This window comes from Miniopterus schreibersii (assembly GCF_964146895.1).
Source record: "Miniopterus schreibersii genome assembly, chromosome: 2".
NCBI lineage: Eukaryota > Metazoa > Chordata > Mammalia > Chiroptera > Miniopteridae > Miniopterus > Miniopterus schreibersii.
The window spans coordinates 72,455,997-72,468,547 of NC_138102.1; the positions used below are offsets into that span (position 1 = coordinate 72,455,997).

At 35.6% G+C, this 12,551-nt stretch overlaps 1 protein-coding gene across 4 annotated transcripts in view; it reads right to left on the reverse strand.

Annotated features, from left to right (window-relative positions):
- The window catches only part of ENOX1 (ecto-NOX disulfide-thiol exchanger 1), a 540,681-nt gene that overhangs the window by 392,995 nt on the left and 135,135 nt on the right, over positions 1–12,551 (reverse strand). For 2 of the 4 annotated variants that reach the window (XM_081130691.1, XM_081130689.1), the window contains exon 3: positions 6,007–6,124. The exons of 1 other annotated variant lie outside the window; for it this stretch is intronic. The gene's annotated coding sequence lies outside the window, so the exon portion shown is untranslated. Of the gene's footprint in view, positions 1–6,006; positions 6,125–6,225; positions 6,389–12,551 lie in introns of those variants that run through there. One more of the 4 variants, XM_081130692.1, reaches the window with a different exon arrangement.

The window sequence follows — 12,551 nt, forward strand, 5'->3', positions numbered from 1 at the left end:
CATAAAGCAGTTCCATTTTTAATTTTTTGAGGAAACACCATACTAGCTCCCACAGTGGCTGCACCAGTCTGCATTCCCGCCAACAGTGCACAAGGGTTCCCTCTTCTCCACACCCTCAACAACACTTTTTTGATTTATTGATGATAGTCATTCTGACAGGTGTGAGGTGATATCTCATTGTCATTTGAATTTGCATCTCTCTGATGATTAGTGATGCTGAGCATTTTTTCATATGTCTCTTGGCCATCTGTGTGTCCTCTTTGGAGAAGTGTCTATTTAGGTCTTTTGCACATTTTTTAATTGGGTTGTTTGCCTTCTTAGTGTTGAATAGTATAAATTCTTTACATATTTTAGAAATGAACCCCTTATCAGATGTATCATTGGCAAGTATGCTCTCCAACTCACTGGGTTCCCTTTTTATTTTGTTGATGGTAAAACATAAATTGTTTATGTCTGGAATTTTCCATTTTGTATTTTTGGACTGCAATTGTCAGGTAAATGAAACAGCAGAAAGCAAAACCACAGATAAGGGGGACAACTGTATAAGTTTTTCACATTTAAAATTTCTTAACTCAGAGATTTTAGCCACTTGGAAAAAACATGCTGCAGCATGTAATTTAGATTATTCAACAGAGCCAGTTCAATCCTAAATCGTCATTTCTAATGCATTCTAGCAATGCTTCTTTTGTAAAGCCACTTTGTACAATAGTGCTAGCAACCAGAGAATGTGACTTAACAATAATTACTTGTATAGTTTTCAAAACAAGTGAACCTCTCAGCAGCTGGGAGCTTTGCCCAGAGGCCTGAGCTTGCCCCTGGCATGGTAACTTGCTCTTCTTCATGAGTTCCAGCAATGTCACATTGCTTTCCAGCCTGCTAATGCACTGGCCTCATAAACAGATTCACTGAATGCTCTCCAAGATTCTGATATTACATTCAGAGTACACACTTTCTTTTCCTTTTTGTGAATACTGCAGAGTTGTTGTTGTTGTTGGTTCAGTAATTCACTTCCAAATAATCATTGTCAATAGTCATCTTCATATATGAATGTTAATACTTCATTATTAAAGAATTCTTGGGCTCTGACTAGGTAGTTCAGGTTGCAGGTTCGATTCCCTGTCAGGGCACATACCTCGGCTGTGGGTTCCTTTCCTTGTTTGGGCCCATATAGGAGGATGTTTCTCTCTCAGGTCGATGTTTCTCTCTCTCTCTCCCCCTTTCCTCTTTCTCTAAAATCAATAAAAACATATCCTCAAGTAAAGATTAAAAAAATAATAATTCTTTGTAATTTGTTTTATGGGGAGAATTGAGGAGAGGTGACTGCAGGAAGGCAGCCAAAGAACAATCATTTCAACTACTCTTGAAGCTGGCCTCTGTGAAGTAGTCTTGTGTGTAACAGCTATAAGGGCAAACAAGGTGGATCTCACAGTGACTGGCATGGTTAACAGTAGCAAGAAATGTTATAAATGAAAACACAGATGTACACTACATGGATTACATTCATACTTGCAAGCCACTAGTTTGAGAGCACCATGTTTGAGAAAGAGAGTTCTTTTGAATGACTAGGAAAGATCTGGAAGGGAACTGGATTGTCACTGACAAATAGTTCTAAATGTATAGAAATAACATCTTTATCCAGGTGGCGTGGTTCAGAGGTTGAGCATCGACCTATATCCAGAAGATCTTGGTTCAATTCCTAGTCAGGACACATGCCCAGGTTGCAAGCTCAAACCCCAGTAGGGGACGTGCAGGAGGTAGCCGATCAGTGGCTCTCTCATCATTGGTGTTTCTATCTTTCTCTTTCCCTCTCTCTTCCTCTCTCTGAAATCAATAAAGATATATTTTAAAAAATAAAATAAAATAAAAAAGAAATAACATCTTTGTAGGCGCCCCACTCATCATCAGCTATAAAAGACAGTGTTTTGTTTTTTTCCCCCTAAAGGCTTAGAAATAGAATTATGGGTACTTTCCAAAAGAATAAATAGAAAGCAGACTTTGTGACTTCTGAGAAGTTTTTACCCCAGAATTCCCAGTAAAGTAGATTTAAAAATAAATGCTTTTAGAGGAACTTATTATAAAAAAATAATCTGGCCAATTAATTATCATAAATTGTCCTCAGCATTTTTCTCTTCAAGACTTTCATGACATATTTCCCCAAATAAATCAGCAGCATTTTGATCTGCACCTTCCACTGTAGCCCAGTATTTTGTCTCAAAAGATATTACAATAAATTTCATTTCCCATCATCTATCACTCTTTTACTCACCTCATCAATATCCTCAACAATGGTTACTCAAATTAAGCCTTACATCTTGTAAGAAGTATTTAGAGTAATAAAACTATTCTTAAAAAATATTTCTATGTGATAAAAATTTACACTAGTTAATAACAATAAAATACTATCTTAATGCATTTTATTATTAACTAGTGTTGGTAAATAGTTGATAACAATAAAATATTTTTCTTAATGAATTTTATTGCGGGCTAACCCATATACAAAAATTCACCATATTAACTACCGTCAAAAACTGGTTCTCAAAGTTCATCATATTCCTTCCAGTCACAAATAGGTTCTCGGAAGTCCATAATGCTCATATAGTTAAATATGGCTCCGCCTGCTAGGGGGTGCACAGTTTCTTTTTGGGATGATGAAAATGTTCTAAAATTAGACTGTGATAATGGTTACACAACTCTGTACATATGGTAAAAAACCACTGAATTATATACTCTACATGGGTGAACTTTATGGTATGCAAATTATGCTTCATTGAAGCTATTTTTAAAATGGGTAAATGAAACTAAGAGTTGGTTTTTTGAAAAAATAAAACTGACAAACCTTTGCACAGACTAAGATAAAAAGGAGGAGAGTCAAGCAAACAATATTAAAATGGAAGTGAAGATATTACAACTGATGCCACAGAAATAATAAGGATGATAAGAGATTTCTATGAATAATCATATGCCAACAATTTGGATAACCTAGAATAAATAAATTCCTAGAAACATACAACCAACAAGGTTGATTCATGAAGAAATCGTAAGTCTGAACAGACCTATAATGAATAAGGAGATTGAATCAGTAACCAAAAAAATCCCAACAAAGAAAAGCCCAGCATCAGATGGCTTCAATGGCATATTCTATCCACCATTTAAATAAGAATTATGCCAACCTTCTTAAAATCTTCCAGAAAATTGATGAGGAGGGAACATTTCCAAACTCATTTGATGAGGCCAGTATTACCCAGATAACAAAGCCAGGCAAAAATACTATAAGAAAACTATCGGCCAGTATCTCTGATAAATAAAGATGTAAAAATCCTCAACAAAATACTAAAAAATTGAATTCAACAGCATATTAAGAGGGTCATGCCCCATGACCAAGTGGGACTTATCCCTGGGATGCAAGAATAATTCAACATATGAGAATTCATCAATGTGATACACACATCAATAAAATGAGGAATAAAAATCATTTGAAAATCTTAATAGATACCAAAAAGGAATTTACAAAAATTAACACCCTTTCATGATAAAAAACAGACAAATCGCTCAACAAGCTAGAAGCACAAGAAAATAACAACATGATAAAGGCCATATATAAAAAGCCCACAGCTAAGATCATATGCAATTGTGAAAAGCTGAAAACTTTTCCTCTAAGATCAGAAACAAGATTAGGACACCACTTCTATTCAACAGAGTACTAAAAGTACTAGCCAGAGCAGTTGGGAAGAAATAAAACGCATCTAAAGCAGAAAAGAAGAAATAAAGTGCCTCTGTTTACATATGGTATGATCTTATATGTACAAAACTCTAAAGATTCTACATATTTAAAAAACTATTAGAACTTACAAATGAATTCAGCAAAGTTCTAAGATACCAAATCAACATACAAAAATCAGTTATATTTCTATATACTAACAACACACAACCCTAAAAAGAAATTAAGAAAACAACCCAATTACAACAGTATGAAAAAGAATAAAATACTTAGAAATAAACTTAACCGAAGAAGTGAAAGATATACGTTGAAAAGTACAAAACACTGATGAAAGAAATTAAAGAAGACACAAATAAAAGGAAAGACATCATAGACAGAAAGACTTAGCATTGTTAAAAAGTCCATATGTGCAAAGCAATTTACAGATTCAATGCAATCCCTATCAAAATCCCAATGATATTTTTACAGAAATAGAGAAAAACTCTAAAATTTATATGTAACCACAAATGACTCAAAAAATCTTGAGAAAATAACAAAAAACAAAGTTGAAGTCCTCATAGTTCAAAGTCATAGTTCCTGACTCCAAAACCTATTACAAAACTACAGTAATCATAATAGTATGATACTGGCATAAAGACAGACATATAGACAGACCAATGAACAGAATAGAGAGCCTAGAAATAAACCCAGGTATACAGTGAAATGATGTCTGACTAGGATGCCAAGACTATGTAATGGGGAAAGATTATTCTTTCTCTTCAACAAATGGTGCTGGGAAAACTGGAGGTCCACATGCAAAAGAATGAAACTGGATACCTATCTTATGCCATTTACAAAAAAACTCAAAATGGATTACAGACTTAACCATAAAACCTAAAACTATAAAACTCATAAAAGAAAACATAGGGAAAAACTTCATAACATTTGTCTGGACAATGATTTTTTTTTTTTTTTTTGATATAAAAAAGCATAAGCAACAAAAGCAAAAACAGACAAGTAGAACTACATGAAAGTAAAAGGCTTCTGCACAGCAAATGACACAGTCAACAGAGTGACACGGCAACCTACAGAATGCGACAAAATGTCTGCAAACCATATGCCTAATAAGCAGTTAATATCCAAAATCTATAAAAAATTTCTACAACTCAATGGTAAAACAAATAAACAAACTAAAACAGACAAAAAAAACGAAAACACAAACAACACAGAAAATACAACAAATAACTTGATTAAGAAATAGGCAAAGGACTTAAATAGACATTTCTCCAAAAGAAGACATACAAATGGCCAACAGAAAAGATACTCAAAATCACTAATCATCAGAAAATGTAAATCAAAACCACAATGAAGTATATAACCTCATGTTAGGATGGCCATTATTTAAAAAGGAAAAAAAATAACAAGTGCTGGTGAAGGGGTGGAGAAATCAGAACCCTTGTGCACTGTTGGTGGGAATGTAAAACTGTACAGTTGCTGAGGAAAACAGCAAGGATGCTCCTCACAAAGAGAACTACCATATGGTCAAGCAAGTCTACTTCTAGAGATATATCCAAAGGAATTAAAATTAGGATCTCGAAGGGATATCTGCACTCTCATGTTCACTGTAACATTATTCACAAAAGTCAAAATGCAGAAGCAATCTAAAACTTCATCAGTAGACGGGGAAAAAATGTAGCAAACACACACACACATCCCAGAATACTATTTAGCTATAAAATTGGAAATCCTGTCATTTGCTACAGCATAGATGAAACTTGAGGACATAAAGCTAAGTGAAATAAGCCAGTCATAGGACAAATATCGCATGATTCCGCTTAGATGAGGCATCCAAAGTAGTCAAACCCAAGAAACAGCAAGAAGGATGATGGTTTTCAGGGACTGGAGGAAAGGGGAAATGAGTTTCATTGGATTTAGTTTCAGTTTTGTAAGATCTGCTGTACAACATGTGCTTATAGTTAACAATACTGTCCTGAATACTTAAATGTTTGTTAAGAAGGTAAATATTACATTATGTGGTGTGCGTTTTTTTACCATAATTTAAAAAACATGGTCCAGCTCTGCTAGGGATGAAGAATATCAAAGTAGGAGCAATAGGGCATCTAGTGCTTTTCTTAGTTTACCCTGATAACAGAAAGTCCTATCTCTGTTATTGGTGGAATAGTTTTTATTGCAAAATAGTGTTTATTGCAAAAGCAGAGCCTCTTCAGAGCCTTCCATCCTGCGCTGCTCCACCAGGAATCTGCAGTTAGCTTCACAGCACAACGACTGCAATGTCAGAGGCTCCTTACCTTGGCACTAAGGCCCTGAGAAACACTGGCCGCTCCGGACGATAATCCCCGAAGAGGTCACAGGTGGGACAGGCTGCCTGCTGGAAGGGTTGTCACCGCACACAGCATGGCCTAAACCCTGAAACAGAAGCACCCACACCTGTGATCAGAGTTTAACAATTCAGAGTTTCTTTTTCTAAACTTCTAAATTCCCAAAGAACTTCCCACTTTCTGCCTCACCTGTGCTTCTGATGACAGGCCAAATACACCAGCGGTCTGCCTGCCAGTGTGCTCAAACCTTTCCCCGAAGCAGTGGGGGAAGAAGTGGTGCTTTCTCAGCACTGGCTCTCTTGAGCTCGCTCTCTCGCCCTTACTCACCAGCTAGCGCTCATCTGCTGTCCTTGGCTGTGTTACTTGTTTCATGTAATCTAGATCCTACACTTACATTCCCGGTTGCATAACCACCAGCTGCGCCTGAGGGCCACTAGGCTGAAACAAACAGTCCCCTACATGTGGAGGGCATGGAGGCACCTCTCCACTTCTGATGGGGGATGCTGGGGACAGGTCAGAATGCTGTGCGGTCTTGCTATGCACAAAGTGTCGTCTGCAGACCAGCTACAGAGGAATCTCATGGGAGCTTGCTAAACGTGCAAAATCCTACACCCCACTCCAGAACAAACGAATGAGCACCTGCATTTTAACAAGATTCCTAGATGATGTGGATGCACATTGAAGTTTGAGAAGTACTGGTATGAAATCTAAATATATTTAAAGCTGGGTTGTAGAACTGGAAAGGGGGTAGGGAAAGGGGTAGGTTCCTGAATATAAGGCTATTTAGAGGAGTAAATAAACAATCAAATACATATTTGTTGAATGAATGATTAACTTTCTTTAAAATAAGAGAGAGCCCGGCTGGGCGTGGCTCAGCAGTTAAGCAGAGACCTGGGATCCAGGCGATCGGGGTTCGATTCTCGGTCAGGGCACATGCCCGGGTTGTGGGCTTGATCAATGACTCATCATTGATGTTTCTATCTCTCTCTCTCTCCCTCTCCTTTCCTCTCTCTGAAATCAGTAAAGATATATTTTAAAAAATAAATAAAAATAAAATAAAATAAGAGAGATAAATAAATCCAATTAGTATGTGCAGAGAGCCTTCAAACATCAGTAAGCTCAACAGTCTTCCACAGTAAGGCTCAAATACATCTTCTTTCTTTGCATTTTAATGACTCTGTTTCCATAAGATATCTTTAAATTGTATTAGTAACAAGTAGGTGTGTTACTATAACTTAGTAATATTAAGCAATAACTCCTCTCCAAAGAAGAGAGAATAGGGGATCAGTAAACGAAGCTTATGTCTTAATAGATGAATTTTGCATGAATTAAAGGAGACTTAAGTGCCAGGGTCCCTCATTGTCACAAGCCCCTACCAAGCACCTAACTAACATTATATTCAAAATTGTGTTCTTTTTTCTTAAAAACTACCTCAAAAATTATATAAATTTAAAACTTCAAAAACCTGGGACCACACTTGATCTAGTAACTTTTGAAAACTATTTTTAAGTTTGGAGTACACAGACTTTTTCGTTTCTTTCAATACACTAGGAAACACTTCACTACCATTTAATCTATAAATATAACTTAAATCAAAAGTGACCTAAAAATAATTCTCATTTGTAAGAAATAAAAACTCTTTGCAATAAGATTCATATTTTTCAATATTATTAAACACTGTAAAAAATTTAACAAATACATGGTTTATTTACATTTCTCTCTCTTCCCTTTCTGTTTTCCTCCCATTTTAACTTAAAAACCTAATTAATGCCAAGGGCGAGGGAAATTAACTGGAAGAAATATACAAAAATACTTTTTAGGTGTTTTTGTTTACTTTTGTTTTATTATTTTCTCCAAGTGTTCAAAAGTGATATACTTACCTGTACTTTTTTAGATATATAAAGGGAAAACAGAAGAAAGTAAAAAAAAAAAATCACACAAAAACCTAGATAAATTCTACTGACATTTTAGTGACTAGCGTTTCAAACTATTTAGATATAGATGTTTTTAAAAATGTGGTTTGGTTTTGAGTGTGTATATGTGAGTGTATGTGAGTTAGTATGAAAGAGACAGATCTGGAAATTGTTATTTTTTGTCACCAAACTACTCATATAACTTTCTATACAAATAAAAGTAACTCTGCCTCAGTATATCTGGCTGCAATATATTCCATATGTGCCATTATTAGTTAACCGACTCCCAATGTTGGGCATTTAGTATGTATCTCATTTTTCATTTTTACAAATAAAGCTACTATATATAGATGAACCCTCATATACTTTTCTCATTCTGTTCTTAGGATAAATTCCTTTAATGGAAATTGTTGACTAAATAGCACCACAATTAACAGGCTGCCTTTTAAAAACTTTTATCGTATGTAGTATGACCAAAATAAAATTTCAGTTTTAAAAAGGTCTTTGCCAATATGACAGTCAAAAAATTCTTGTTTGTATGTTTGTTTTTAAAACCACTTCATTACAGTAAAATATGCATACAGAGTAGTGTACAGCTTTATGCATTGTCACAAAGCAAGCGCGCACCTGCACCACCTGTGCTGTCACCCAAGATTCAGAACATCAGCAGCAGCACGGAAAGCCCCTGATGTCCCTGCCAGTCATTACTCCATCCTCTCTTCAAAACCAGTCGCTATACTGACACTTAACACCATAGGCTGGTTTTGTAAATAGCTTCTCTGGCTCAACATTATACCCATGAGATTTATCAGTGCTGCTCCTTGTATTGGTGGTTTAGTTATTTTTGTTGCTCTGTAGTAATCAATTATATGACTATCCTGCAATTTATTTTGCCACTCTCTGTTCATAGGTATTTTATCACTTCATACAGTTTATATATTTGGTACTGCTGTTTCGGTCATACAAAAGGGTAAACTTTTATATGATTAAAACCCATTATTTTTTTCCCTTTATGACTGTATTATTAGTGCTAGCTATGCTTTCAAAGACTTTCCCTAGCCCAAGATAATAAAATGTTTACATATATTTTCTTCTGTTTTTAATTTTTCAATTTATATCTTCATTTAAAATTTACTGGGATATAAGAGTTAAGTAGTTGTATGCCTGTGTTCACCTTCCTTCAATGGTTAGGCAGTTTTTCCAAGATCTTTTATGAAATAACCCATCTTTTTCTCCTACTGTCTTAAAATGCTTCCTTTATCATCTGCTAAATTCCCATATATATACTGGAGTCTATTTATGGACGTTCTCTTATTTTTCAAAACATGCAAATAAACCCTTCAATTGGTAATACAAACACAAAATACAAAATTTAAGAGGAACAACAGATTGTATAAATAGTGAATACGGCTTCTCCCACACCTGCCCACGAGACACGCAACTCCTCTCCTCAGATTCAACCAGTTTCAAATCACTTGTCTGCCATCCCCCAAATACCGTGCACATAAAAATGTACATATACACACTTACGTATATTGATATGCCTTTAAAGTAACATACTGTAAATCAATTCTAGAGTTTGCATTTTCATATAAATCAATACACTTGTGTTATCCCATTCTTTGCAATGTCTGCTTTGTATCACTATATAATTTTTTAGTGGCTGCTCTAGGTATCACATATATAAATAATATATCACAGTCTATCAGTGGTATCATTTTACCAGTTAAAGTGAAGTATAGAAAACTCACCGACGTTTTTATACTTTTCCATCCCTATTTAAAATATAATTGTACTAAAATATTTCCTCTACATTTATTAGCAATCTCAGATAGTGTTGTAATCTACACTTTAACCATCAAATATAATTTAGAAAACTCAAGATAAAGAAAGCCTAATGTATTTACCCATATTTTTGTTTACCTTGTTCATTCCTTGTTCCTGCTTTCCAAGAGATGCTTTTTAAATTGTTTCCTTTCTGTTCAGATACTTTCCTCAAATCACTTTTGTATGGCAGAGCTGCTTAGTGCCTAATTCTCTTAGTTTTTCCTTACCTAGACTTCCCCTGCATTCCTGAAGGATATTTTCACTATCTTTAGGATTATGAGTTGACGGTTCTTTTCTTTCTGTGCTTGAAAAATACTGTGTCATTTTCTTCTCACTTTCATTGTTTTTGATGAGAAATTTGCTGTCCTTCTAATTGTTTTTCTCCTGTAAGTAAGGTTTTGTTTTCTCTTATTGCTTTCAAGAAATTTCCTTGAAAATAGTTTCCAGAAGTTTAATTGGTGTGGATTTCATTGTGTTTATTCTATTTAGGATTTACTAGGATTTTTGATTCTGTAAGTTTATGTCTCTTGCTAAATATAGGAAGTTTTCAGCCATATATATGTATTTGTATTTGTATCTCTATATTTATATGTATATATTTTCTATTATAATTTCAAGTACTTTTTCAGCACTTCCTTCTTTCTCCTTTCCTTTTGGTACTTCAATGCCACGTGTATTAGGACTTCTGCTATAAACCCACAAGTCCCTGAGGCTCTCATCATTGTTTATGTTTTGTTTTTTATTCTACTTTCTCTCTGCTTTTCCGAGTGGATAAATTTCTATCATTCTGTCTTCAAGTTCACTGATTCTTTCCTCTCCCCTACATTCTAATATTGAGCTTTGCAGTTTTTATATTTTTAGTTCTAGTATTTCCATATAGATCTTCTTTATAATTTATGTTTCCTTGATGAGATTTTACATTTTTTTGCTGGGGCTTTCTATATTTTCATTTATTTCAAGAGTGTTCGTAGTTGCTTGGTGAAGCATTTTTATCATGGCTGCTTTAAAATCCTTAGGATAATTCTGACTGTCATTTCAATGTTAGCATCTACTGAATACATTTTTCTCATACAATTAAAGGTCTTTCTGGCTCTTGGCATGGAGACTGGTTTTCAATCAAAACCTGAACATTTTTATATTATGTTCTGAGGCTCTGGATCTTCTTTAAATTTTCTGTTTTAACTGGCTTTCCTTGACACCAATCTGACATTATTGCTAAGTGAACATAGAAGTCCAGGTTCCTCACTTGGCCTCCATTGACACCCAGGTGGGAGTTTCTCATTACTGCTGGGTGGGTTAGGGATTGTGGCTCCCCATGTGGTCTCCAAAGACACTGAGCTGAAAGTGGCTTCATTACCACTGGACAATGGTGAAAGTCCTGAGTCTCCACAATGTCTCTTCTGTCACAGTCTCAGCAGGAAGAGGGATGGGTACCTACTATTTACCAGATTGCGGTGGAAGTCAAGATGCCTAAGTGGTCTCCATTGATACTATAGCAAGAAAGAGGAGAGGATCAATTCACTACTGGCCAGTGGGGATGAAAGTCCTGGCTCCCTACTTTGTCTCTGATACCACTTCAGCAGGAATATTGATACAGACTCTGGAGGGTAAGTCTAGACTCTTCACTCAGCTTTTCCAGGCATGAGTGGGAGGAGGCCAGTTTTTTCCTGGTGTTTGGTGGAGTGGAGAGGTTATTCTCTAAAATTGTCCTATCTTGCTATGCTATCTCTTACTTTTCTGGATGAAGAGAGTAGACTTTGTTGCAGTTTTTTGTCTGTAGCCACTGGAATTGTGAGGTTGCTGGCTTCTTCAGCATCAAGTTTTGGATATATGAGGCAAAAAGGAAACATAGAGAACACACCCCTGATCATTCTATTGGTCTTGATGTCCCTTAACCTGTCTGCCTTCTTCTCATCTTCACCTTGCAGAATCTTGTATTTGTTTTATATATAATGTCCAGGGCTTTTATTTGTACTTAGTGAAAGGAATAGGAAAAAATTATCTACTCTAATTACCCAGAAGTAAAAGTCTGCATTTTTAATTTAGTTTATTATTAGCTATTACTTAATGACCTTCCACAGGTGTTGTAACCAATTTACACTTCCAAGGAGTTGACCTTGCTTTATGCTATTGCTTTTCATTACAGAAACTGACATCAATTTTTGCCCTCACATCTAATATTCCCATGCCTGCCATTTTAGTCAACTAAAGGTTTCTTATAGGAAATTCTTTCTTATCGGGTAGAAAAGAACTAATGACTGCCATTTAGAAGTAAGTTTTCTTCAATAGATGCTCTCCTTCATTTGCCTGCCTTGCACCCAGTCCCTGCTTATCTAACCTGAATGCTATTACCAGGGCTTTGCTAAATCTCTTCCACTTACAGAGATAAACACTACACAGGAACCTGAGAAGGAAAATTTTATTCCGATTCTTGGTGTCCCCTTTTAATTATTTTTAAATTAGACTATATTTGACAAAGCTTTACTGACACTGGCAGTATCCTCCAGTCTCACCATCCCTCCTACCCTGCATGCTTCTCACTGTCTGAGTCAACATTTTGGAGAGTGTATAATATGTGAACTCTCACCTTTCAGAGAAGTCTCAAGTGGACACCTTTCATTAGTTTCTCTTCAGAAACTACCTTCACAACATATGTGAGAAAATTAAGAATGAGCAACAGCAATTTTGTCAGATGAGGATCCACACTCACTTAGCCTCACGCTTGATAACACCTTGTGTTTACCTCCCAGACACTTCTGCCTCCTTGACCTTAAA